General features: G+C 45.0%; 1 non-coding gene across 1 annotated transcript; it reads right to left on the minus strand.

Annotated features, from left to right (window-relative positions):
- Positions 1-19,225: 19,225 nt before the first annotated feature.
- On the minus strand, positions 19,226-19,328 carry LOC125108084 (U6 spliceosomal RNA). The gene has a single exon (XR_007129772.1). It is a non-coding gene; the product is annotated as a U6 spliceosomal RNA (small nuclear RNA).
- Between the last annotated feature and the right edge of the window lie 7,608 nt (positions 19,329-26,936).

Genomic DNA, 26,936 nt, shown 5'->3' on the forward strand with positions numbered 1-26,936 from the left:
TTCCATTGACACAGTTTCTTCATTCAGGATTCTGGCCAAAGGAATAGCATGTCAATGTGTAAAATTCTAGCCAAAGATAAGCCATTACAATGGAAATCGCGATGTGCAAAGTCTCATTGAAGCCAAAGAAATTGAGTGTAATATCCATACTGCGTTCTCATCTGCTTGCCCCAGGATTTAGTATGCAGCTCTGCATTGAAATGAGATTATGCATATAAAATGCCAATATGGAATACAATGCCCAATAAAACATTAGAAAAGCAACTTGCAGCCCATATACATGGGCTTTACTTAAATTTGAACTTCATGTACAAAATAAAGCACAGCACCATCAGAAACGCTATATCTACAAAATGTCCTCACTCTGGTTTTTCATGCTTCTTTCTGCATGATTCCCCCACACCCCCTCTTATCCAAACACAATTCTTTTAAGGGTACTCTTCAAATCATCTAACAATTCCCAAAGGGTATTCCAGGAGTCTCTTAAAGTGTCTTTCTAAATTAAAAGGCCCCAAACAATTTAGGTGCATTTTCTGAACCAAAAATATCAGAAAGTATTTGGACTTGCAAACCTATGGGTGTGTAAAAAGAAGAAAGGGACCAAAGAGAAGAACACCCCCACAGTGGATTACAAGGTTATGGGACAGGTCACTAGGAAAGGGAAATAAAACTGAATGTTAGGTTGAGCTTGTAAATTATGCACCTTTCAAGGAAAGCGGTTTTAAGGTCTCCTCACTCAAGGGTTTTTTTTCCCCCCATCCATTTTGCTATTAATTCTTAACTCTTGGTAGGCGGCTCTTTAATGAGGTTGTTTGTGGCAGGTTAATTTTCTCCAATCTACTGAGCTCCTCATTTTCCCTTTTGAGTGCAGTGCTGCCTAGAGCTTTCAGTACTTTCCATACCAGAAAACAAAATACACGTGAAGTTGCTGGGCTGGGCTGAGAATTAAAGGCGTTCTGTGGACAGAAAAACAGAGGGCCTGGACAGATGGGAGTGGGAGGGTAGCAACCCGGCTGAGGTGAGAGCATGAGGGAGAGAGACCCCGGGAGTGTTATATACTAAATATTGCAGTGATCGATTTCAATACCCCAAGTGGACACGGGAATAAAAATTCGCCAACAACACCAACAAGCTGAAGTGATTAGGAATGCTTTGTTGCGAAGGAAAAAAAAAAGTGATTTTCTTCAGATCCTTTTTGTTCAGGTTGGAAGAGGCCTAGACAACCCGAGTCTAAGTCTGGACTCTCGGTTTGGGATATAACTTGGATATAACCCGAAAGGCTAGTCATAGCACGGTGGTGCTTCTGTGTAGTGAAAAGATGGGCCTTTGTACTAAGGAGGATTAAATATCAACCACGATTATGGCGGGTCACTCTAGGAGCCTTCCTTCCAAGTCAGAGAAGAGTACATCTTGGAAGCGGCTGCTTCTGTGCTGTGTATTAGTCTTTGTTTTAGCTCTAGGACAAAGCAGTTTGCTTTTGAACAGTTCTAGTTTCATTAAAATCCAGGAGAAAATGCGCAATATGGTTTACAGAAAGTGGATTCACAATAGCAGGACATAAAACAGCCTTTGGTGCTATGTAGGGGAGAAATATTTGTGCAGCGTCATTCCTCGGCCAAAAGTGTGAAACTGTCATCTGCACACGCCCCAATACCCTATACCTCACATTTGCTCATGAGCGATTTCAGAATGGGGTGGGATTTTCTGTTCTTTTTTTTTTTCCCTCGCAGATCTAGCTCATGGACATTCATGCTATGAACTGTGTTTCTTTCAGTCCAGGAATCTGCTCAGGGATTTGGGGTAGTTACTGCAGAGGCAGCTTGGAGCAGGGGGGGGATTTTTTCAGTCACAGCCTAATGGGCAAGGCCTGGGCTCTTCACACTGGGGATACAGAGTCTGCTGCTAGGGACACACTGCTGGATGTCTGCATGCGCTGCCTGCTGCCTCCTCCTTCAGTGTGGTCGCCACAAATCTGGGAAAGAAATGCAGCATCATACAAAGGATTTCTTTAATGAGGATGAGTTCCTCAGAGTGACTAGGGGTTGTGGCTGCTGCTCAGGCCTCGCTTTCCCTCTGCCAGATCTCTCCCTACCCCTTATACCCTTCCTTCTGTACTAGCATGGGGTTGGAAAGGGCATCCTCCCCATCCCCACTCTCTGATAACCCAGAGGCCGATTCCTGTTTTGGCCTGGAGGCTGAGTGAGGATGGACTGGAAGGTCTGAGGAGGAATTTCAGAGTCAGGTGAGGGTAAACATACGTGTATACATCTACAGTGCCCCCTCCATTCTCTGCCATCAGTCTTCCAGTCTTTCCAGTCTTCTTCCATCCCGGTTATCACTTATCATGACTAGCTGCCACTGGGAGCATGGTCCTAGGAACTAGCTTTATTTCTGTGGGAAGATCTTACCAGGGAATGTTCAAGGCAGTAGATGGAACCCTGAGCCTCCCTGTTTCCTTTGAATGGAATTGGGGGCTGACCAGGGCATGGCTAAGGCTGCGGCTGCTTATGCACCAGAGCACTTAGGCTCTTGCAGCCTGATACTCCCCAGCTCTCTGTGGAATGATGACTGGCCACAAGAAGGCCATTCTGCCCTATAATGCTGTTTGTCTCCCTAAACCTACATGTCCTTCCTCTTTTCAGGCTGGGGAGAGAGATGCGTCCGAGAGCAAAATACCACTCAAAAAAGTTACTTTGAGAAGTTAGAGTTACGGAACCCAGTTATCTCTCTTCCTGAGCGTGGGAAAGGCTCAGCAGCGATTTGGACAAGAAAGGAATTGCCCTGTTTTTGCTATGCCCCCCTCACACACACACTTTGGACTTCTATCCTACATTCTGCATCTTCCTGACTTTTATCTTCCTCTTCCTCTTCTGCTTCTCCTTGTCTCTCTCCTCAAGTCATGCCAGGAAGAACAAGCAGGTTGAAAGCATCAGTGGAGTTACACTGTGAGGGACTGCCAAGGGCAAAGTGAAGCCTGGCTGTGTCTGGGCAGGTGGTTGGGGTGCAGAGATTCTTGTGTGACTGAGGGGTAACTCGGAGAGAAGGAATTTCCTGGCGCCCGGGGGGGGGGGGGATATGCTGTGGGGACTCTGTCTCGGGTCACTGGGGAGCAGGTTCTGCACCCAGAACCTAAGCTCTGGGATCTTGAGAGCCTGCCTTGCTGTAAGGTACCTGTTGCATGAAGCTGCTTGGGGAGCTTTTGGGCCCCTGCCCTGTTGTAAGTCTTGGGGGTTAGGTCTGGCTTCCCCTGGGGCTGCTGGATTCACCTGTCACTACGCTCACTGCCCAGGGACCCTGACAAACCTCCACAATGTGGGCCTGAAAAAGGGCGCTTAAGGTTCACTGATCTGGGTGTAGAACTTTGCAAAACTGCAAATAAGCGAGAAAATTTGTCTATTCTTGTGAAGGGAAATACAAGTTTGCACTTAACATGGAAGCCTGAGAAAAAGAGTGTGTGTGTGTGTGGGGGGGGTACTTCTGGCCAACAGCCCCACTGTAATCTCCAGAACAATTTCATTTCCTCTGCAGCACCCTGGTTACCCTAGCCGAGGCCTTGGAAAGGTCAGGGAAGGGATGGAGCTCAAAAACGGGGGTGGGAGAGAAAAGCGGTGGCTAGCCCCTTGGCAAGGTCGCAGGTGAGGGTCCGGCTGGGTGGTGAGGAGGGGACTGACAGGATGGAAGGCCACAGAACAGGAGGAGGGGCAGAGCCAAGTCTTTTGAAAGGTTTTGGTGTTTTCCAGAGGGTTTTTTTCTGAGGAATTCGCACGGCCCGCCTCCCGGACAGCTTGCTGGCGCTCCCCCCCCCCCCCCCCCGCCGCCCCTCCTTGTAGAACAGGTCGCAGGGAGCTCGGGTTTCGGTGAGGCCGGGTGCAGCCAGGCCGGCCGCCCGCTCTGTGCCGTCCTCGCCGTGCAGGCCTTTCCCGCTTGCTGAGAAAGGGAAAAGCGCACGCCCGGGGGGTTCGCGGGCCAGGAGCCTGTTTGTGCGGCGGAAGAGCTGCTCCTCCGCGAGAGCCAAACCGCCGCTGCCTGCTCGCTCTATAAACCTGGCCCGGCTGCGCGGGCGGGAGAGGGGTCCCGGGAAGACGCTCCTTGCGAAGGGCGGCCGGGCTCCCCCGGCCTCGCGCGGCTGCTGGGAACCCGTGGGCTGCAGGGAGAAGCAGGCCCCCGGGAGCTTGTCTTCTCCCCTCCAAAGGGGAGCTTGGAACTTTTGAACCCTTTACTTTAAAGTGATTGATCGTGTCCCATCAGAGAGCGGCTCCACCCCCTGTCGCCACCTCCGCCGCCGTTCCTGGTCACCTCGGCTTTAAGTGTGCGCCGAGACCTTGCGGGGCGCGAGTATTGGTGCGTTTGGGGATGTGTGCCCCAAATGCGAGCACTGGAGTATGCATGCACGTCGAGCAGCAGAGCCAGAGCTGCTGTGCGAGAACCCACAACGGGAGGGTTGGCTCGTGCCTCCTTCCCCACGGCCCTCTAAGTGAAAGATGCAAACAACAGCTTTTCCCATGAAACCGTCCCTGCACGCCGGCCCCTCTACGAGGCAGTCCTCGCAGGAGCCGGGCTCCGCACTGGGAACCCTCAGAGAACTGTGCATGAAGGCTCAAGGCCTCCACGAGTTAGGCTGATTATTAATTTGGGCTGTTCGGAGCGAGTAACAACACTTAATGCCTTTGGCTTTCGGGACTGTCCGGGAGCTGAGAGCCGAGTACAGATGCCCCAGGGCTAGGGATGGGTAATGGGAGTTGCGGAGACTCCCAGACGCGTCTGAGTGGTCTGGGTAGAGCTCTCCGGGCAAAGGTTGGTTCTTCCTCGCCTCCAAATAAATTCTTGGTTAACTAGTGCAGTCTAAATACATTAGTATTACTAAATGGGGTAAAATAGACGGGGTTGAAAGTGAGGGCATGTCAACGAGACTCAGACCTGGTCATACTTCTCCTCCAGTGACAAGTCTGGGTGCTTCCAACACGAAAATAGAAATGTAACATTCAACTGGACGAATTAATTTTTGACGGATTTACTGTATGTTTTTCTTTCAAGTGGTATTCATTGGTTCTTTCGATCCCTATTGCGGTCCAAAGACAGAAATATAAACAAGCACCCTCTGCTTTGCGGAAACCCCTTAACAGTATCTCCCAAAGAAAGATCAAGACACTTTGTGAATTTTCCCCAGATAATGCCTCATATTCCGAATGACTGATCAGAGAACTCCAGTATTGTTAAATAAAATGAGAGGAAGGCGAGTGACGTGGGAGTCGAACAATGGCATTTCTGAATCAGTTTGCTTGATTGACATTTGGGAGCTTCATGACCCCAGGGAATAGGACTCATTACGGTGAATACACCAAAACATCAACCAAGATTAGAACTCTAGATCCTGTTTTAATCCCATTTCAGTCTAAATTATAGTGGGAAAATATAAAATCCAAGAGGAGAGAATTACTCCATCATATATTGACCTAAAGTCTTAATTGTTCAAAGGGGGAAATAAAAGTGGAAAACCGATTTACTTTTCATCACTTTAGAAATAGCACTGACAATTAAGTCAAGTGTAAGGGTTTGGTAGGGTAGGCACTAAGAATATTTATGTGGTATAAAATATACTTATTTGGAGAGACACCCTGAAGGAATACACAGCGCTTTGGATGTATGAGAAAAATATAATCCTCCTCCACTAGGTAAAAAGAGGATCATCAGCAAATTGATGCTGAGAAGTAATTAGATATCTTAAAGGTGGAGTCTAAATTTCCACTATTATTTGGAAGACTTTTCTATTTCTTGGGATTTTTGTTTTAATGATGAAAGTCGTGTAAATTTAACCCAGGAAAATGTTGAGAGCAGATCTTCAATTCAGGTTGGAGAAACAGAATGTGTGTGAGCAAAGTCTATTTTTAACCACAGAAAAGTGTGAGATACTGTGGGCTGTGTTAGATGGGGGTATAATCTATGGCAACTTCACTATACAAAAATTTTTAATTCTTCATTGGAACTTATCCTCAATTCTCAGAACTTGAAAGACTGGAAATCTTAATTAAGTAATATGTATTAAATTGAACCAAGAGCACACAGAACCAATACCACACAGAAGGACATGTTATAGTTATATTCTATTTTTTTAGTATGCAAATTCCAGCAAAGGGGAATGTAACAGGAAGATATAAAAATTGAGCATATGTATAAGTAATGCACTAGAAAGGGTTGCTGCACAATATAGCTTCACATCTTATATTTTGAGGGGTAGATTTTAATGAGAAGCCTCTGTGTTGCATGGGAACTGGGAATCATAGAAATTATTTATGCAGCAAGAAGGAACGAAAATTAATTATTAGGAGCTCAGTAATCACCAAATAAACTCTGAGCTTTGAGGTTAAAAATAGACAACTATCTTCATGTTCAATTATACAGTATCAATTACTAATACAACTGATGTTTCAGCGTCTCAGTGAGACCAGATACCATCTTCTATGGAGATATCTTGGTATTAATTAATGACTGCTTTATTCTCATTATTCACAGGGAAAAATAGGGGTCGTGTCACATTAAAATTAAGATTATCTTAGTTTATCTGGGCTCTTAAACAAAGATCATTCAAAGTAATTATATTTTGAATTAACAGAGATAGGCAATTTATCTCGTTATTTTTTGTTCAAAGACAGAAAATAAAGACCAGAAATAAGCAAAGTTTCATTTTGAAGATAGAAAGAACCAAACAAACATGTCTTGACTTTTGCAATATTTCCCTTGCTAAAGGGGGAATGAGGGAACTGTAAAAGACGTGACTTTGCAAAGTCAAGTCCTTTTTAAAAGACTCAGATCGAAATTCTTGCTATGCAACAAGGATTCAGGTTTGATTAATTTTCTGCAAGCGACGTGACAGCGGTGTTTTAAAAGATTAATTAAAATTGAAGTGATACGGAGCAGGAATTCAACCTGCAGAGACGTCCCTGGCGCCTTGGGGGGCTTTGCAAGCGAGTCCCAAGCCCAAACTGCGGGCTTTCCCGAGCCTGGGACGCAACTCCCTGTCTCCTGGAGAGGAACGCGGAATTTGGCAGGGCGCCCGCCTGGCCGCCTGGCATCCCGAGCTGGCCGCCAGCTCTCGGGGGTGGGGACGGGGTGTGTCCCGGGGAACCCGCTGCCGAGAGAACTGCTGGCGCGGCTCTTGAAGAGCCAGTGAGGTCCAGGGTCACGCCAGAGGCTGGAGGCTACTCCGGGAAGCCCGGAGCTGACGGCCCCTGGCCGCGTCCACTGCTGGGGGGAGGGGTGTGTGTCGAGGGACACCTACTTTGTGCCCCGGCTCCTCCGGAGCCCCCTCCACGGTCGCGAGCGTGCGGGGTGCGTAGATGGCACTCGGAGAAGGCGCATTCCCAGAGCCTGGTAGGCGCGCAGCCCTCGGTCTCTGGGCTGCGGCTGCCCGGGCCGGGCGTGGGCCTGCCCCGGCAGTCCTGCCTCAACTCGGACTCGGGACTCCGGGAGGCCGTTCACCCCTAGGCCGCCCAGCCATGTCCTCCTACCTCTCCGCTCACTTTCTCGCCCCAGCTTCTGTTCCCCCGCATCCCCGTCCCCTCGCTTCGCTTTTGCTACACCTTGGTCCAAGTAAGAAATTACGCGGAGCGCAATTGTAATTGTACTCAAGAAGATACAACCGCGGGAGCCCTTGGGGTCGCGCGCGGCGGCGAAGCGACGCGGGTGGCGTCCGAGAGGGTGGGTAGGGGAAAAAGGGGGCGTTCGTTTGCAATTCGCCTCCTCAGGGCCATGAACTCCGGTGTCTCCTTCCTACCAATTGTGGGGCTCGGGGGCCGACCGGGAGGCCGCTCACCGCTGGGCCCTCGCCCCAACGCTCGGGCAGGCGGGGTGATGCGCCCATGGGCTCCCCGCGACGCTGTGGGGGCGCCGGCCGGGCTGCCTCCCCGCTGGGGCTGTCCCTTCGCCCTGCGGCGGCGCCGGGAAACCCCTTCCTCTGCGGCGGGTGCCAGAGGTTGGGGCCTAAAAGGCTCCCTGGGGATTCTCCGCGCCCGAGAGGGGACGTGGTTCCTCCTCCCCCTCACGTCTGCCTCTCCCACTCTCTTTCTAGAGACCTCGGAGGTGGCGGAGAAGTGGGAAGGGAGGCGGGTCAACAGACGCTGGAGGCCTGGGAGCGGGAGCTCGGGAGCTGGGGGAGTCCGGGTCAGAAAGGAAGCTTTAGCACGCGGAGGAAGGGGCGGTCGGGCGAGGAGGACTCAGCCGGGAAGGGCTGAGAGTGGGGGGTGAGGCGAGAGACCCTTTCCTTCCAAGTGGAGCAGGGGGACCTCTTCCCCGGGGAGCCCCCACCCAGCAGCTCCCAACCTAGAGAACAAAGGGTCTGGGAAGCACGGTCGGGGTCGGGGAGCGGAGGTGGAGGGAAGCAGGAAGGCAGGCGGTGGGGGCAGGGAGGGCTCTTCCCCACATTTCCTCTCGCGGCGGAATGACGGAAGGCTCCCTCCAGCAAACGCCTCACTGAGGTCGCTTCAAAATCCGGGAGGGCTCGGGTTCCTTACCTAACGGATGCACTCGCTCCCTTCCTCCCCCAGCGTCCCCACCCCCTCCGGGGACCGGGGCCCAGGAGCTGCGAGGCTGGCGGCGCGCCGCGGCACGGGTGGAACCACGGGGCAGCAGCGCCTCCTGCAGGTGCCTGGCGCCTCCGCACTCGCCGCGCCGCGCGGTCTCTTAAGGTGGAACTGGCCTGGTTCCCCACCCGCGCTTTCCGCTCCTCGGCAACCGTGGTTCCACCCGCGGCAAGTCTCCCTAGCGAAACGGGCCTGACTGTCCAGCAATGTCGGAGTCTGTTGGTCCCTGCTGCCATTTCCTTGATCCCTTGGCCCCACTACCTGCAGCTCCTCGTCCGAGGAAATCCTGGAATCGATTTGGACAATCACAATTGATACTTCCCTGCAGGTATAAAAGGGTGCGTGAGACACTTCAGGGCGGAAAAACCAAAACAGCGATTCTTTAATCTGAAAGCAAACTTTTATTTTTGTTTATTAAAAGCAGAAGCCTAGCAGGAAAGGGTCATTTAGAGTGGACCTGCCGATGGGTCTTTCTGTTCTAAGTGTTCAGGACGAGACTGGCCAGTCTTAGCGCCCACACCCCGCAAACACATGGGCAGCTGCGGGCGCAGTAGGCCGGGGAGGAGCGGCAGGATTGCAGGGACCCCCTCCATCCGCATCTCCGGCGCCCCCGTTTCCAGCCCACCCTTGCTGGATTCTTTGTTTAGTGAACGTGGAGGGGATAGAAGACCAGTTTTTGTTTCTTTCCTCTTTTCTTTTTAACCAAATGTGCGTGTGCGTGTACACATGGATTCATCGCTTCTTGAATGTAATGTCCTCAGCGAGCTCGAGATTCTTCGGGGAAAACCTTCGAGCCCTGAGCAGGACACTAACGAGCCAACTCTGCTTCCGGTGCCATCTGCAGTAAATTCCTTTCCTTTGCTCTTCTCTCCTCCGCGTCCTGGAGAGGGGGCCCCCGGTAGCTGCTCCTGGCACTCCCGCACCCCCAGAAGTGCGGGGGTGCCAGGAGGTATCGGGGGAGGGGAGGCGGTCGGTCGGCCTGGGGGCGTGAGGTTCACCTACACCTTGGGAACCTCCTTCCCCTCGCCCCCCCCCCCCCCCCCGCGCGACAAGGGCACTCGGCCTTGGCTCCGCCCTGACGGGCCCCGCCCTAGGGAACCAGGCCGCGGGTGGGGCCGCCGCTGGGGTAGCTCCCAGGGGCAGGTGCCTCAGGGTCACACTCGCCCCGGGGGTTGCAAACCGCAAGCGAAAGTCGAGAGCGCCTGGAGCTTTTCCTCTAATCCGTTTTACACGGTGAAAACCGCAAAGCTGTCGCCTAGGCGGCCACTTTTTAATTGGGAGGCAAACAGACGAAAAACCAAAACAAACGCGCAAGCTGACTCTTTTCCTCTGTTTTCTCCTCAACAAAAAGCCTGCTGTCTGGCGAACAGGGAAACCGACGACCAGAGCTCACGGTTGCTCGCTTCGGGGCCCGGAGTGGGGCGCGCACGAGGCGGCCTGGACGGGGCCGCTCTCTGCACGCTCTCCGCCCAACATCTCCCCGAGTGCATCTCCGATCGGGTCCCTGCTCTTCACGGGTCGCGCCGAGGCAATACGCTCCATGCAAGCCCCATCGTGCGCTTTCTCGTTGGTGCTCAAGGGCAGATGTGGGCACTTGGGTGTTGGAGGCTCCGAGCTCGAAAAATTGGCCCCAGGTCTAGGTTCTTCCGAAGCCCGGGCTGGAAGAGCAGGGGTTGGGACCGGCAGTCCAGGGGAGACCTCCAAGCGGAACAGAAAACACCTGCAGGCGCTCTTGGCGTCTCGCAGTTTCCCCTGGGGAAAAGGAAAAGTTGGTAGACACGCTGCGCGGCGCCAGAGCTAACTCTCAACTTACCGCGCGCCCTGCCTGGCTTGGGGGGGTGTTGCTCTGCCCCTTGGGGAAGCCCCCAGAGAAGCAAGGAGAGCAGAGGGCACGGGAGACCCGGTGGGTGCGGGCGGACTGAGACTGTCTGGATCAGGTGGGCGGAGTCCCACAAGAGTGGACGTCTCCTTCCCACGTGGATGTGCTAAGTGTCCTGCGTGGACAATATTTTTATTTTATTTTTGAAAATCATTTTTAGTCAAACTTGTGGTCGTGGAGGTAGGAAAAGGGAGGGAAGTCAAAAGAAAGGAGGGGGCAGACCTTTATTTTAAAAAAGGAAAACCAGGAAAATTGTGGAGTGGTCAAATTGTGGAGAGGGAGGGAAGGAAGGAAGGATGGAGAAGACGGTCTTCTTCTTAAAAGCTCGAGAATTTTTTTTTTTTAATTTCAAAATAAAAAAAAATTGCCCACATTTGTCTCTATCTAGTTATCACTTTATAAATTTCAAAATCAAAATACAGAGAGGCAGTCCTTTTTGGAGCATGTTTATGTAATTGAGCGATACTGCTCATTAGTTCACTTTTAAAGTATTTGCTGGGTTGAGCAGTTTTTAGAAGGTTCTTTCTCACCCAGCCCCAGTGTGAAGCTCAACTCATTTTGATTTAAGGCAGATTTAAGATCAAAACTTCAGAAGAGAAAAATGTGTGTATTCATTGGTACATACATACACGTACAACGGAGTTCCTATTCCCTTTAGTCTAAGACAAGAGATTCTACAGTAAATTATATGTGATGGCTTAGTTTTTTTCTGGTATCCTCTTGCCACCAGGGAGGAGTACTGAATTATCTTTCTCTCCCCTCCCAATTAATAAATCTACTGAGAGAGAGAAGAACTCTCATTATGAGAATGTGACTTTCCCCCCCTCTCTTTCTGGTTTTCTTTCTTTCCCACACATGAACCACACACAGAATATACATCATGTGCAGGCTTCTCCCTAATCAGCCTGTAATGTATGATCTATAAATCCACACTCATGTTTTAAGTTTCCACTGAAGTTCAGAACACTGTTGAGGACTTACTTCGTTATTCAACATGTGTACACTTCAGCAGGGATCTTTGGTAAATCAGTAAAATGATTATCTTTGCTTTGGATTTTTTTTTGTGATTAAATGGAAAATAGCATCAGTGAACAATTTAAACAGTATTTTTTATATTGAATGTCAATGAGTAAAAAATTATCTATAGTTGTTCCAAATATTCAGATTGATGGCTTCTCGTTTGCAGTCATATTTGGCAAAACTACTTTATATTAATGGAAAATTACTAAAAACATTGTATACATTCCATGTAGAGAGGCTTATTCACTGAGCTTTACCTCCAACAACTTGAGCTATCTGGTTCAAATTACTTAAGTAATTTCAACTGAAGGAAGGGCTTGGAAAATTAGGAACTGTGGAATAATTTGTGTTTTGGTCTTTTCATGAAGCTTTAATTCAATCTGGTTTTTGTGAAAACTAAAACAATACAATAATCCCTTAAGTGATTTTGTGGAATAATGTGTATTTTTTTTTAAAGATTTTATTTATTTGATAGAGAGAGAGAGAGAGAGAGAGACAGCAAGAACACAAGGAGAGGGAGTGGGAGAGGGAGAAGCAGGCTTCCAACTGAGGAGGGAGGCTGATGGGGGGCTCCATCGCAGGATCCTGGGATCATGACCTGAGCAGAAGGCAGATGCTTAACGACTGAGCCACCCAGGTGCCCTAATGTGTAATTGTTAAGAAAAAAAATGTGTGCCCAAGGGATATTTAATGAAACTAGATGAATACAAATATAACTATTCTTAAGTTGTTTTTCTAGTTACTTTTCTCTGTCTCAAACGTAAGACATGTAGGACTCCAGAATATGCACTTTAATGTGTTCTGATAATAAAAAAACTATTGCTGGTTTTCTCAGAGGAGCACAGTTATCTAGGGGCAGTGCCAAAATCATTAGATAAGCATCATCTTTTCTCTCACATCATTGTCTACATGAAATTCCATCTTAGGAAATATGCAGGAATATTATATTTGTTTCAGAAGTTTGAAAATACAATAGAATTTGAAATATTGAAAATATGATTCTTAGTTGACAGTATCTTAGAAGTTACAGAGGTATCTCTTTTTGAGATGGCTTTAATAATGACTGGCTTTAATAATGTTGGAATGTAAGGAAAGATTTCAATAGCAGGCAAAATGTGATGAATGGACACAAGGAACAATGAAGCTATTGACAAAACATGCCAACTTTTAGAATTCTATTTAAATTATTATTTTTCCTTCCAGTGCAGAGGAAGACACCCAAGTGCATCAATGTTCATCAGATGCAGGGTAATAAAAATGTGAGCGACAGTCAATGGACCGTGACTGTAATATGATTGTTAGCGTAGGTGTGTGAATGCACTGGAACATTTGTTCCTGTTTGAAGAAGGATCGTGGTCCTCAGTGGTGATAGGGGAAGTTTGTAGAAAATTAAGGCCATGTAGGAGAAGAGGGCACAAAGGTTAAACAAAGAATAAAGCAAATTCAGTAATTAAAAAAAAGACTTGTTTCTTATTTTAGATTTGACTTTTGTCAATTGTTCCTGCCAGCTATTTAGATGAAATAAATAGAATATCACATAATAAGCAGATGCTCTGATACATTTTCTTCTTAAAGGGTCTGATTCCTGGCATCCAAAGGAAACGGGAATACAAGTTAGTATTAGAACTTGAATTTGTTCTGCCAGAGTGAAAATTGGTTCCATTAGGCGTCAGTCACAGAACTCTTACAGACCTGGCTCGGACCATAGATATGATGCATCCAACTAGCTGAAATGATAAAGTCTTAAGTAATGCTAGATGTGCTTTGGGAAACCATCCAGAGGGTCTTAATTTTTTTTAATGAAAGTTTCCTAATTTTATAGTCCTCATAAATCTGAAACAAGCCTAAATTAGGTCATCAGGGTAAGTGAAAACTTAATGCTTGACCCTTTGTAGATAACATAATAGAAATAACTTAAAATGTGAAATACTCAATTGTGCGCAATCTTAAGGCAGGATTCTTTTCTGGACATTTTTTTGTACTCACTTGCCCATGCTTCCTTCTCATTATAGAATTATAGTGCTCTGGAGAAACCCTTGGAAGAAGTGATATATCAGACGGACATTATATCCAAAAGCTTAAAAGTTAGTATCTGACTACATAAATAAAAATCTAAACAACAACCACAAAAAAGAAAATCAACTGTATCTTAGATGAACAATTATATCCAATATATTAAGAGGAATGAGAAAAATGTGCATGTCATCCAAAAGTTCATAGTTTATTAAATATAGGAAGGTTTCAAATAAATTCATAATACACATGTGGATTTAACATAATGATCTTTCATAAATAAAATTGACTGGAACCCCTGACATGTTCCTTATATGAAAATATTTTATAGCTTTCATTGAATAATTACACATGATACGAATTTAAAAATTACTAATGAGATATAGAATATTAGACAATAGAAAAGTTAAAATAAATTGAAATTGTTTTAAATTTGTTATAGAAACCTGTTTTTGATTACTTTTTATTTGGAGCAGAAAACTTGTCAGCTTATTATTTGGCACAATTTTTCCCTCTACGTATTTTGCTTTATTTACTTGTGAACAGATGTTATTAGCTAAGTTAACAGTACAGAATACAGTAATCATAAAATCTTAGAATTAACGTTTTGACAGGAATAGTAATTCAGATTTAGAAGTATTTATGGACAACTCAGAAAGCTTACTTACTTTACTTATTTATTTATTTAAAAGATTTTATTTATTTGACAGAGAGAGAGAGAGATCACAAGTAGGCAGAGAGGCAGGCAGAGAGAGAGGAGGAAGCAAGTCCCCTGCTGAGCAGAGAGCCCGATGTGGGGCTTGATCCCAGGACCCTGAGATCATGACCTGAGCGGAAGGCAGAGGCTTAACCCACTGAGCCACCCAGGCACTCTGAAAGCTTGCTTACTTTAGTTAATTGTTTTCTTATTCTTTTTTTTTTTTTTAAAGATTTTATTTATTTATTTGACAGAGAGAGATCACAAGTAGGCAGAGAGGCAGGCAGAGAGAGAGGAAGGGAAGCAGGCTTCCTGCTGAGCAGCGAGCCCGATGTGGGACTCGATCCCAATGTGGGACTCGATCCCAATGTGGGACTCGATCCCAGGACTCTGGGATCATGACCTGAGCCGAAGGCAGCGGCTTAACCCACTGAGCCACCCAGGCGCCCCTTGTTTTCTTATTCTTTCTTTCTTTAAAAAGATTTTATTTGACAGAGAGGAAGAGATCACAAGTAGGCAGAGAAGCAAGCAGAGAGAGAGGGGGGAAGCAGGCTCCCTGCTGAGCAGAGAGTCCAATGTAGAGCTCGATCCCAGAACCCTGAGAACATGACCTGAGCAGAAGGCATAGGCTTAACCCACTGAACCGCCCAGGCACCCCTTGTTTTCTTATTCTTGACTTGCCACCGATTAACTTCTTTTGTCTATAAATGGCAGATACCAATATTTTCAAGACATGTAAAAATGAATGTTATCTTCCACAATTTTTGTAATTTGGGACTTGAACTGAGCCAGTCCAAATTCTGTAACAATTGGTTGAAAACAGACGAAGGAAGAAGTTTGCATTTCTTTTGCCAATGAAGAAAAACATTGAAGAACAGTCCTCTGAATAAATGTAAGTGTTAGTAGTTCTTACAAGATGCCTGTTAGGTCCAAAAATCATTGAGCAACAAAAAAGTCCCCATTAAAAGTTAATGGCCACCTGGCTGTTTAAAAGGAGTTCTGTAGACTTTACCAGAAGCTGCGTGTCAGAGCCTAGCTCTTCCCCAGGTTTTCTCTCCTCCTGCATTCTCAGGAGATTGCTTTGCCCTGTGGGAGTGTTGCTCTTCCCAATAGCGTGGGAAAAAAAAATGCAATAGGCAGTTTCAGGAGTGTTGCCTTTGACAGCGTGTCTCAGGGGACATAATATTCTAGGTGGCAATTGGCCAAAATAAGTAGGAAACTGAGGGGAGCTGCCAAGCTATACTGCTGTTGAAAGTGCTGGCATAACGAAGTAGAAAGAGGAAGGAAAGTTTTTCCAGGAAAAAGAACTAGAAACTGAATGGCTAGTGGCAAGGGAGAAGGACTGGGGAGTGGGTGTGCAATGGGAAGGATAAAGATTTGTAGATCTTTATAACAATCTTATAAAAAATGCTGTCTGAGGGGTGCCTGGGTGGCTCAGTGGGTTAAGCCTCTGCCCTTGGCTCAGGTCATGATCTCAGGTCCTGTGATGGAGCCCCACATCAGGCTCTCTGCTCAGCAGGGAGCATGCTTCCCTCCCTCTCTTTGCCTGTCTCTCTGCCTGCTTATGATCTCTCTCCCTGTCAAATAATTAAAAAAAAGCTGTCTGAGAGTAGGTTTTATAAATTTTTTTTTATAACACAGCTATTTGATTGACTTGAATATTGCTTTCCTTCATGCTTGAAAAATCGGGGTTTTATCATTAACAACACATTTGTCTGAGCTATGAAGATAATATAATGTGGAATCCCAAAAGTTGTCTCAACGGTCACAAGTTTGGCCCATGCCAGAATGCACAGTCCTCTGTAATGTGATTTTGCTGCTCCCATCCAGAAGCAGAATCCATTTTCTAGCCCCTGTAATGTCAGGTTGGCCTTTGTGACTTACTGGGACAGATGTGATGTGGTGGGAGTGCTGTTGGGCAAGTTCTACAATGTAGGCCTCAAAAAGCTTGGCGGCTTCCACCTTTGTCCTCTGGAACCTCAGGCCACCAAGAAGCCTGGGATGAGAGAGCAGGAGGAGAGGGGCCCAGCTGTCTCAGCAATTCCTATTGAGCCCAGCCCCCAGCACACCCACTCACTGAACGCGGCTACATGAATGAGCTCAGGTGAAATCAGCAGAAGAACCACACAGCCAACAGAATCATGAAGAATCGTAAGTCATGGTTGACTTAAGCTACTGAGCGTTGAGGGGGCTTGTTACAAAGCGAAAGATAACCATCCTTGTCTTGTCTATAATTATCACAGTCATACATAGTTGAGAGAGAATTTGTTGATACAGCAAGTGTTCACATCAAGAGCTCTCAGTTTTTTTTTTTTTAGATTTATTTATTTGACAGAGAGAGATCACAAGTAGGCAGAGAGGCAGACAGAGAGAGAGGGGGAAGCAGGCTCCCTGCTGAGCAGAGAGTCCAATGTAGGGCTCAATCCCAGAACCCTGAGAACATGACCTGAGCAGAAGGCATAGGCTTAACCCACTGAGCCACCCAGGCTCCCCTCAGTTTTTTTTTAAGAGCCCGAGTTAGCCTACGTAAAGTCCTCTCAGGCCCAAGGCTATGATCTGTGATTTTGTCATGACATTTGATTGTCATCCTGGAAGTTGGTGGGATTTAAGAAAATCACATTATTTTATATCATCCACAGAGCAACCCAGTGAAGCAGGCTTGTTCTTTACATGGGAAGGTTGAGTGCACAGGCACCAGAACACAAAAAGGTGTGGAGACCACCGTGTGGCTTGAGAAGGGGCATCCCTGAGGAGACATCAATGAACCTCTTTTTTTTTTTTTCCTATTTGGAGAATGAAGAGGGCATATGAGAGGATTTCTGAAGTTGCCCTCATCATGGCAGAAGTCTCATACTGGGCCACATGAATCAGAGCCAGTGGAGGGGAAAACAGAGCTGATACCAACAGGAACAGAAGCTGAGAGAATCCAGCCTGCCTGAGGCCTAGGCATCTGGATTGCATGGAAAACCATTCATTCACTCCATTCATTCAACAATAATTTGCTGAGTGTCTTTTCTCTCAGGAGAGAGAAGGTGCTGGAGATGCAGTGGTGGGTAAATCCCACAAAGCCATGCTACTTGTGGGAGTTATTCTGGTAGGGGGCTTATGACAACAAGTAAGTGAACACTCTGATAATAGAGAGGAATGCTACAAAAAGAATAAAAGTAATATAATAACAAGTGATGGCGGTAAGTGTAGAGGGCACCCAAGAGTAGGTGGTCAGGGAAGGCTTCTCTGAGCTGACCTTTGACTGACGTGGGTTTGAATCCTGGTGCTGCTATCTATTAGCTATGTGACAGGAGAAAACCAAGTAACCCTCCAAGTCTCAGTTTTTTTATCTGTTAAGTGGGGATAACCAAGAAGAACTTGTTGCGTAGAATCAACTAGTGCACGTAAAATGTCTCATACAGATAAGGCTCTCCATAATGATCAATTTCTTTTAACTCCTCTCTCTTCCAAGTGGTGTGACAAGCTTAGGCATGGTTCCAGTGTTCTTCCATGGTGGGGGGGGGGGGAATTGGGTGGAATAATTCTTCATTGCGGAGGACTGCGTGTGTGCGTCGCCAGACATTGAGCAAACCGGGCCCCCACCAACTCATTTTGACAGCTCTAAAACCATCCTGTATGGGTTAGCTTTTGCTAAATAACAAATCATCCAAAACTTAGTGGCTTAAAACGTAAAGCATTTATTGTTTTTCAGGAGGTACTAGTTCGACTATGGGTGCTCTAGTTTGAGCCAGACTGAGTAGTCCAGAGTAGTCCCCCTCATATGTCCCGAGCTTCAGCTGAGACCGCTGGGATGGCTGGGTCTCTACTCATCTTTGAGGGGGCTCCCCTGAACTTTTTTGTGGTTATAGCACTATCAGCGGTGAAAGAAAGCAAGCCCCAATACAGAAGCATTTTTCAAGCCTCTGCTTAATTAGCCTGTGCTAATGTCCCGTTGGCCAAAGTAAGCCACGTGACCAAGCTTAGATTCAAAAGGGAGCAAAATGGACTCCAACTGTTTATGGAAGAAACTGCAAAGTCACTTGATAAAGGGACATACATTCAGCTATGAGAAGGACTTGTGGCCATTTTTCATTTTTGTAGTTTGTCAAAGTCCTGCTCTGGTGACAAATTATTCACATTTCTCCCACGTGTGAAATATGCTTATTCATACCCCAAGACCCTCAAAACTCTTGTGCCGATGATTGCAGCAGATTTAACTTCACTAATATTTGATCTGCGCCAGATCTGAATGTGGCTAAGGGTGCAGCGTGGGGTGAAGCCATTCTTTTCTTTTCAATTGTGGTAAAATATGCATTACATAAAATTTACCATTTTAGCCATTTTTAAGTATATAGTTCAGCGGTGTTAAGTATGTTTACATTGTTCTACAACTGTCACAGCCATCCATCTCTAGAGCTTTTTTCATCTTGGAAAACTAGAACTGCACACCTGGAGCACTGACTGGCTGGCTCAATCGGTAGAGCAAGCAACTCTTAATCTCGGTGTTGTGGGTTCAAGCCCCATGTTGGAGATTAGTTTAAAAAAAAAAAAACACCTTAAAAAATCTCCCCAACAATTCTGTACCCATTAAACAGTAACTTCCTATGGCCCTCCCCTCAAACCCTTTGTTAACCCTTGGACAACCACCATTTTATTTTCTGTCTCTACCTATTTGACTACCCTAAATCTCTCACATAAGTGGAATCATAACGGTATTTATCCTTTTGTGACTAGTTTATTTTATTTAGCATATGTCTTCAAGTTTATTTCTTTTAATTTTTATTTTTAAAGATTCTATTTATTTATCTGAGAGAGAGAGCATGGGTGAGGGTGGGCAGAAGGAGAGGGTGGAACAGCCTCCACGCTGAGCAGGGAGCCCAACACAGGGGTGGATCCCAGGACCCTGCAGTCATGACCCGAGCCAAAGGCAGACGCTCATCTGTCTGAGCCACCCAGGTGCCCCTGTTGTCAAGTGTCATTTGTGTTGAAGCATGTATCAGAATTGTCTTCCTATTTATTTAATTTTGAGTCTAGCTGACGTACAATGTTACAAAAAACATGGAATACTTAACAAATGTGTGTGTTTTCCTTGCACAGGGACCATGTTAATCTTCTCTGTATTATTCCAATTTTACTTTTTAAAAGATTTATTTATTTATAAATATTTAATGTATTTATTTGAGAAAGACAGTGTGTGTTCGTGCACAAGACTGTGGGCAGCAGAGGGACAAGCAAACTCCCTATAGAACGTGGAGCTGGACTCGGAGCTCCATCCCAGGACCCTGAAATCATGACCTGAGCCAAAGTTAGACACTTAACTGACTGAGCCACCCAGGCATCCTTAATGATTTATTTATATATTTGAGAGAGAGAGAGAGAAAGAATCTCAAGCAGACCGCCCTCTGAGCATAGAGCCTGATGGGGCTCAACCCCATTACACTGAGATCACCACTGGAGGCAAAATCAAGTCTGGTGCCCCATCAGTTGAGCCACCTGTTACCCCTTATTCTGATTTTAAAGTAGGTATCATAAATGTCACCATTTTCCTGTTTAAAACTGAATCATTTTTCATGTATGTATATACCAAATTTTATTTACTAATTCCTCTTTTTAAAATTAACATATAATGTATTATTTGCTTCAGGGGTACAGGTCTGTGACTCATTAGTCTTACATAATCCATAGCTCTCACCATAGCATATACCCTGCCCAATGTCATAACTCAACTACTCTACCCCTCCCACGACCACCCTCCCAGCAACCTGCAGTTTGTTTCCTGAGATTAAGAGTCTCTTATGGTTTATCTCATTCTCCATTTCCATCTTGTTTCATTTTTTCCCTCCCTGCCCCCCACGACCCCCCTCCCTGACTCTCAAATTCCTCATATCAGAGAGATCATATAAGAATTGTCTTTTTCTGATTGACTTATTTCATTTAGCATATTACCCTCTAGTTCCACCCACGTCATTGTAAATGACAAGATTTCTTTTTTGGAGGCTGCAGAGTATTCCATTGTATATATATACCACTCATCTTTATCTATTCATCTGTTAATGGACATCTAGGTTCTTTCCATAATTTGGCTATTGTGGACATTGATGCTATAAACATTTGGATGCACAGGCCCTTTTGGATTACTACATTTGTATCTTTAGGGTAAAGATACCTAGTAGTGCAATTGCTGGGTTGTAGAGTAGTTCTATTTCCAGTAGTGTGATTGCTGGGTTGTAAGGTAGCTCTATTTCCAACTTTTTGAGGAACCTCCATATTGTTTTCCAGAGTGGCTACACTAGCTTGCATTCTCACCAATAGTGTAGGAAAGTTCCCCTTTCTCTGTATCCTTGCCAACATCTGTCATCTCCTGACTTGTTAATTTCAGCCATTCTGACTGGTTTGAGGTGGTATCTCACTGTGGTTTTGATTTGTATTTCCCTGATTCTGAGTGAGGTGGAGCACTTTTTCATGTGTCTGTTGGCCATTTGGATGTATTCTTCACAGAAATGTCTGTTTATGTCTTCTGGCCATTTCTTTTTGGATTATTTGGTCTTCAGATGTTGAGTTTGTAAGTTCCTTTTTTTTTTTTTTAAAGATTTTATTTATTTATTTGATAGAGATCACAAGTAGGCAGAGAGGCAGGCAGGCAGAGAGAGAGAGAGAGAGAGAGAGGAGTAAACAGGCTCCCTGAAGAGCAGAGAGACCGATGTCTCAATCCCAGACCTCTGGGATCATGACCTGAGCCGAAGGCATAGGCTTTAACCCACTGAGCCACCCAGGCGCCCCTTGATAAGTTCTTTATACATTTTGGACACCAGCCCTTTATCTGATATGTCATTTGTAAATATCTTCTTCCATTCTGCTAGTTGTCTTTCGGTTTTGTTGACTGATTCCTTTGCTGTGCAAAAGCTTTGGATCTTGATGAAGTCCCAATAGTTCATTCTTACCCTTGCTTCCTTTGCCTTTGGTCATGTTTCTAGGAAGAAGTTGCTGTTGCTGAGGTCAAAGAGCTTGCTGTCTGTAATCTCCTCAAGGATTCTGATGGAATCCTATCTCATATTGAGGTCTTTCCTCCATTTGGTGTCTATTTTTGTGTGTGGTGTAAGAAAATAGTCCAGGTTCATTCTTTTGCATGTGGCTGTCCAATTTTTCCAACACCATTTGTTGAAGAGGCTGTCTTTTTTCCATTGGACATTCTTTCCTACTTTGTTGAAGATTAGTTGACCATAGAGTTGAGGGTCCATTTCTGGGCTCTCTATTCTGTCCCACTGATCTATGTGTCTGTTTTTGTGTCAGTACAATACTGTCTTGATGATCACAGCTTTGTAATAGAGCTTGAAGTCTGGAATTGTGATGCCGCCAACTTTGGTTTTCTTTTTCAACATTCCTCTGGCTATTCTGGGTCTTTTCTGGTTTCATATAAATTTTAGGATTATTTGTTCCATTTCTTTGAAAAAAGCTGATGGTATTTTGATAGGAATTGCACTAAGTGCGTACATTGCTTTAGGTAGCATAGACTATATTTGTCTTCGAATCCCTGAACATGGAACATTTTTCCATTTCTTTGTGTCTTCCTCAATTTATTCAATGAGTACTCTATAGTTTTCTGAGTACAGATTCGTTGCCTCTTTGGTTAGGTGTATTCCTAGGTATCTTATGGTTTTGGGTGCAGTTGTTAATGGGATCAACCCCTTAATTTCTCTTTCTTCTGTCTTGCTGTTGGTGTAGAGAGATGCAACTGATTTCTGTGCATTGCTTTTATACCTGACACTTTACTGAATTACTGTATGAGTTCTAGCAATTTTGGAGTGGAGTCTTTGGGCTTTCCACATAAAGTATCATATCATCTGCAAAAAGTGAGAGTTTGACTTCTTCTTTGCTGATTCTGATACTTTTTATTTCTTTTTGTTTTCTGATTGCTGAGGCTAGGACTTCTAATAGAATAGTAGTGATGATAGTGGATAGCCCTGCCATGTTCCTGACCTTAGGGGAAAAGCTCTCAGTTTTTCTCCATTGAGAATGATATTTGCTGTGGGTTTTTCATAGACAGCTTTGATGACATCGAGGTATGTACCCTCTATGCCTACACTCTGAAGAGTTTTGATCAAGAAAGGATGCTGTAGGGGCGCCTGGGTGGCTCAGTGGGTTAAGCCGCTGCCTTCGGCTCAGGTCATGATCCCAGGTCCTGGGTTTGAGCCCCACATCGGGCTTTCTGCTCAGCAGGGAGCCTGCTTCCTCCTCTCTCTCTGCCTGCCTCTCTGCTTACTTGTGATTTCTCTCTGTCAAATAAATAAATAAAATCTTTAAAAAGAAAAGAAAAGAAAAGAAAGGATGCTGTACTTTGGCAAATGCTTTTTCACCATCTATTAAGAGTATCATATGGTTCTTGTTCTTTCTTTTATTAATGTATTGCATCATATTGATTGATTTGTGGGTGTTGAATCAACCTTGCAGCCCAGGAATAAATCCCCCTTGGTCGTGGTGAATAATCCTTTTTTTTTTTTAAAGACTTTATTTATTTGATAGACAGAGAGTACAGGTAGGCAGAGAGGCAGGCAGGGAAAGAGGAAGAAGCAGGCTCCCTGCTGAGCAGAGAGCCCGATGTGAGGCTTGATCCCAGGACCCTGAGACCATGACCTAAGCTCAAGGCAGAGGCTTTAACCCACTGAGTAACCTAGGCACCCCCGTGAATAATCCTTTTAATGTACTGTTGGATTCTTTTAGCTGCTACTTTAGTGAGAATTTTTGCATCCATGTTCATCAGGGATATTATTGGTCTGTAATTCTCCTTTTTGATGGGGTCTTTGTCTGGTTTTGAGATCATGGTAATGCTGGCTTTATAAATGAGTTTGGAAGTTTTCTTTCCATTTCTATTTTTTTGGGAACAGTTCCAGGAGAATATGTATTAATTTTTCTTTAAATGTTTGGTAGAATTCTCCTGGGAAGCCATCTGGCCCTGGCCCTGGGCTCTGTCCTGATTGTCCTGGACAATCCTTATATCAGATAAGTTATATTTTTAAGCTAAAGACTATAATAAGAGATGAGGAAGGACATTACATCATACTTAAAAGGTCTATCTAAGGCGGCTGGTTAGCTCAGTTGGTTAGAGTGTGGTGCTGGTAACAAGAAGAGCTAACAATTCTAAATATCAATGCCCCTAACATGGGAGCAGCCAATTATATAAACCAATTAATAACAAAATCAAAGAAACTCATTGACAATAATACAATAATAGTAGGGTACTTTAACACCCCCTCACTGAAATGGACAGATCATCTAAGCAAAAGATCAAAAAGGAAATAAAGGCTTTAAATGACACACTGGACCGATGGACATCATAGATATATTCAGAACATTCCATTCCAAGAATATACATTCTTCTCTAGCACACATGGAACATTCTCCAGAATAGATCACATCATGGGTCACAAATCAGGTTTCACCTGGTACCAAAAGATTAGGATCATTCCACTGCATATTTTCAGACCACAATGCTTGGAAACTAGAACTCAATCACAAGAGGAAAGTTGGAAAGAACTCAAATACATGGAGGCTAAAGAGCATCCTTCTAAAGAATGAATGGCTCAACCAGGAAATTAAAGAAGAATTAAAAAATTCATGGAAACAAATGAAAATGAAAACACAACTGTTCAAAATCTTTTGCACACAGCAAAGGCAGTCCTGAGAGGAAAGTATGTAGTGATACAAGCCTTTCTCAAGAAATAAGAAAGATCTCAAGTACACAACCTAACCCTACACCTAAAGGAGCTGGAGAAAGAACAGCAAAAAAAAAAAAAAAAAAAAAAAAAAAAAAAAAAAAAAAGCCTAAACCCAGTAGGAGAAGAGAAATAATAAAGATCAGAGCAAAAATCAATGAAATAGAAGCCCAAAGAACAGTAGAACAGATCAACAAAACTAGGAGCTGGTTATTTGAAAGAATTGATATGATTGATAAGCTCATGGCCAGACTTATCAAAAAGAAAAGAGAAAGGGCCAAAATTGATAAAATCATGAATGAAAGAGGAGATATCACAGCCCCTTTCTCTCTTTCTTCTTCTGGGATCCCAATTATTCTACTATTGTTTCATCTTATGGTATCACTTATTTCTCGAATTCTCCCCTCGTGATCCAGTAGTTGTTTATCTCTCTTTTTCTCAGCCTATTTATTCTCCATTGTTTGGTCTTCTATATCACTAATTCTCTTTCCTGCCTCATTTATCCTAGCAGTAAGGGCCTCCATTCTTTATTGTACCTCATTAATAGCTTTTTTGATTTCAACTTGGTTGCAGTTCTTTTATTTCTGCAGAAAGAGATTTTATTTCTTCAGAAAGGGATTCTCTAGTGTTTTCTACACTTTTCTCAAGCCCAGATAGCATCTTTATAATTGCCATTCTGAACTCTAGTTCTGACATCTTACTAATGTCCATATTGATTAGGTCCCCAGCAGTTGCTACTGCCTCTTGTTCTTTTTTCTGAGGTGAGTTTTTCTGCCTTGTCATTTTGTCCAGGGAAGAATAGATGAATGAGAGAACAAAATGCTAAGAGGGTAACAATGATCCCAGAAAAATATATACTAAGCAAATCAGAAGAGACCCAAAACCGGGGGGAGAAGAAAGGAAAAAAAAAGTATGATTAGGCTGGTGAATAGAACAGAGCCACACACTTGATTTTGGGTGTGTTTTGGTCTGTTAGAAGAAATTGCCTCCCAAAATTTTAAAGAAAGAAAAACTTATATTTATATAAAAATAAGGGTAAACATGATGAAGGGATGGAATATGGCTGTAAAGATGAGAATTTTTAAAAAGATTTTATTTATTTATTTTTTTTTAAAGATTTTATTTATTTATTTGACAGAGAGAGATCACAAGTAGACGGAGAGGCAGGCAGAGAGAGAGAGAGAGGGAAGCAGGCTCCCTGCTGAGCAGAGAGCCCGATGCGGGACTCGATCCCAGGACCCTGAGATCATGACCTGAGCCAAAGGCAGCGGCTTAACCCACTGAGCCACCCAGGCGCCCTAAAAAGATTTTAGAAAAGGAATTGATAAGAAGTTGGTTGAAAAAAGAAAAAAAAAAAGGAGAAAATGTGATCAGCCTGGAGACCAGAAGAAAACCATATCTTAGATTTAGGGTATATTTTGGTCTGTTAGAAGAAACTGTATTCCAATGTCCATGTTATTTGTTATGCTCCACAAATAAGTGAAACCATATGATAATTGACTCTCTCTGCTTGACTTATTTCACTCAGCATAATCTCTTCCAGTCCCGTCCATGTTGCTACAAAAGTTGGGTATTCATCCTTTTTTTTTTTTTTTGTAAAGATTTTTATTTATTTGAGAGAGAGTACAAGTAGGGAGAGAGGCAGGCAGAGAGAGAGAGAGGGAAGCAGGCTCCCCGCTGAGCAGAGAGCCCGATGCGGGGCTCGATCCCAGGACCCTGAGACCATGACCCGAGCCCAAGGCAGAGGCTTGACCCACTGAGCCACCCAGGCGCCCCAAGGGTATTCATCCTTTCTGATGAAGGCATAATACTCCATAGTATATATGGACCACATCTTCCTTTTCCATTCATCCGTTGAAGGGCATCTTGGTTCTTTCCACAGTTCAGCGACCATGGCCATTGCTGCTATAAACATTGGGGTACAGATGGTCCTTCTTTTCACTACATCTGCATCTTTGGGGTAAATACCCAGTAGTGCAATTGCAGGATCCTAGGGAAGCTCTATTTTTTTTTTTTTTATTTTTTTAAAGATTTTATTTATTTGTCAGAGAGAGAGAGGAGAGCGAGCGAGCACAGGCAGACAGAATGGCAGGCAGAGGCAGAGGGAGAAGCAGGCTCCCCGCCAAGCAAGGAGCCCGATGTGGGACTCGATCCTAGGACGCTGGGATCATGACCTGAGCCGAAGGCAGCTGCTCAACCAACTGAGCCACCCAGGCATCCGGGAAGCACTATTTTTAATTTCTTTTTCTTTTTTTTTTAAAGATTTTATTTATTTATTTGACAGAGAGAAATCACAAGTAGGCAGAGAGGCAGGCAGAGAGAGAGGAGGAAGCAGGCTCCCTGCTGAGCAGAAAGCCCGATGTGGGGCTCAAACCCAGGACCTGGGATCATGACCTGAGCCGAAGGCAGCGGCTTAACCCACTGAGCCACCCAGGCGCCCCTCTTTTTTTTTTTTTTTTAAGATTTTATTTATTTATTTGAGAGAGAGAGATCACAAGTAGGCAGAGAGGCAGGCAGAGAGAGAGGGGGAACAGGCTCCCCGCTGAGCAGAGAGCCCGATGTGGGGCTTGATCCTAGGACCCTGAGATCATGACCTGAGCTGAAGGCAGAGGCTTAACCCACTGAGCCACCCAGGTGCCCCTATTTTTAATTTCTTGAGGAATCTCCACACTGTTCTCCAAAGTGGCTGCACCAACTTGCGTTCCCACCAACAGCATAAGAGGGTTCCCCTTTCTCCACATCCTCTCTAACACATGTTGTTTCCTGTCTTGCTAATTTTGGCCATTCTAACTGGTGTAAGGTGGTATCTCAATGTGGTTTTAATTTGAATCTCCCTAATGGCTAGTGATGATGAACAAAACAAATAACATGGAGGACATAGGGAGATGGAGAGGAGAAGGGAGTTGAGGGAAATTGGAAGGGGAGGTGAAACATGAGAGACTATGGACTCTGAAAAAACAATCTGAGGGTTTTGAAGGGGGGGGTGGGAGGTTGGGGGAACCAGGTGGTGGGTATTAAGGAGGGCACGGATTGCATGGAGCACTGGGTGTGGT

The sequence above is a fragment of the Lutra lutra genome, chromosome 8, assembly GCF_902655055.1.
Source record: "Lutra lutra chromosome 8, mLutLut1.2, whole genome shotgun sequence".
Classification (NCBI taxonomy): Eukaryota; Metazoa; Chordata; class Mammalia; order Carnivora; family Mustelidae; genus Lutra; species Lutra lutra.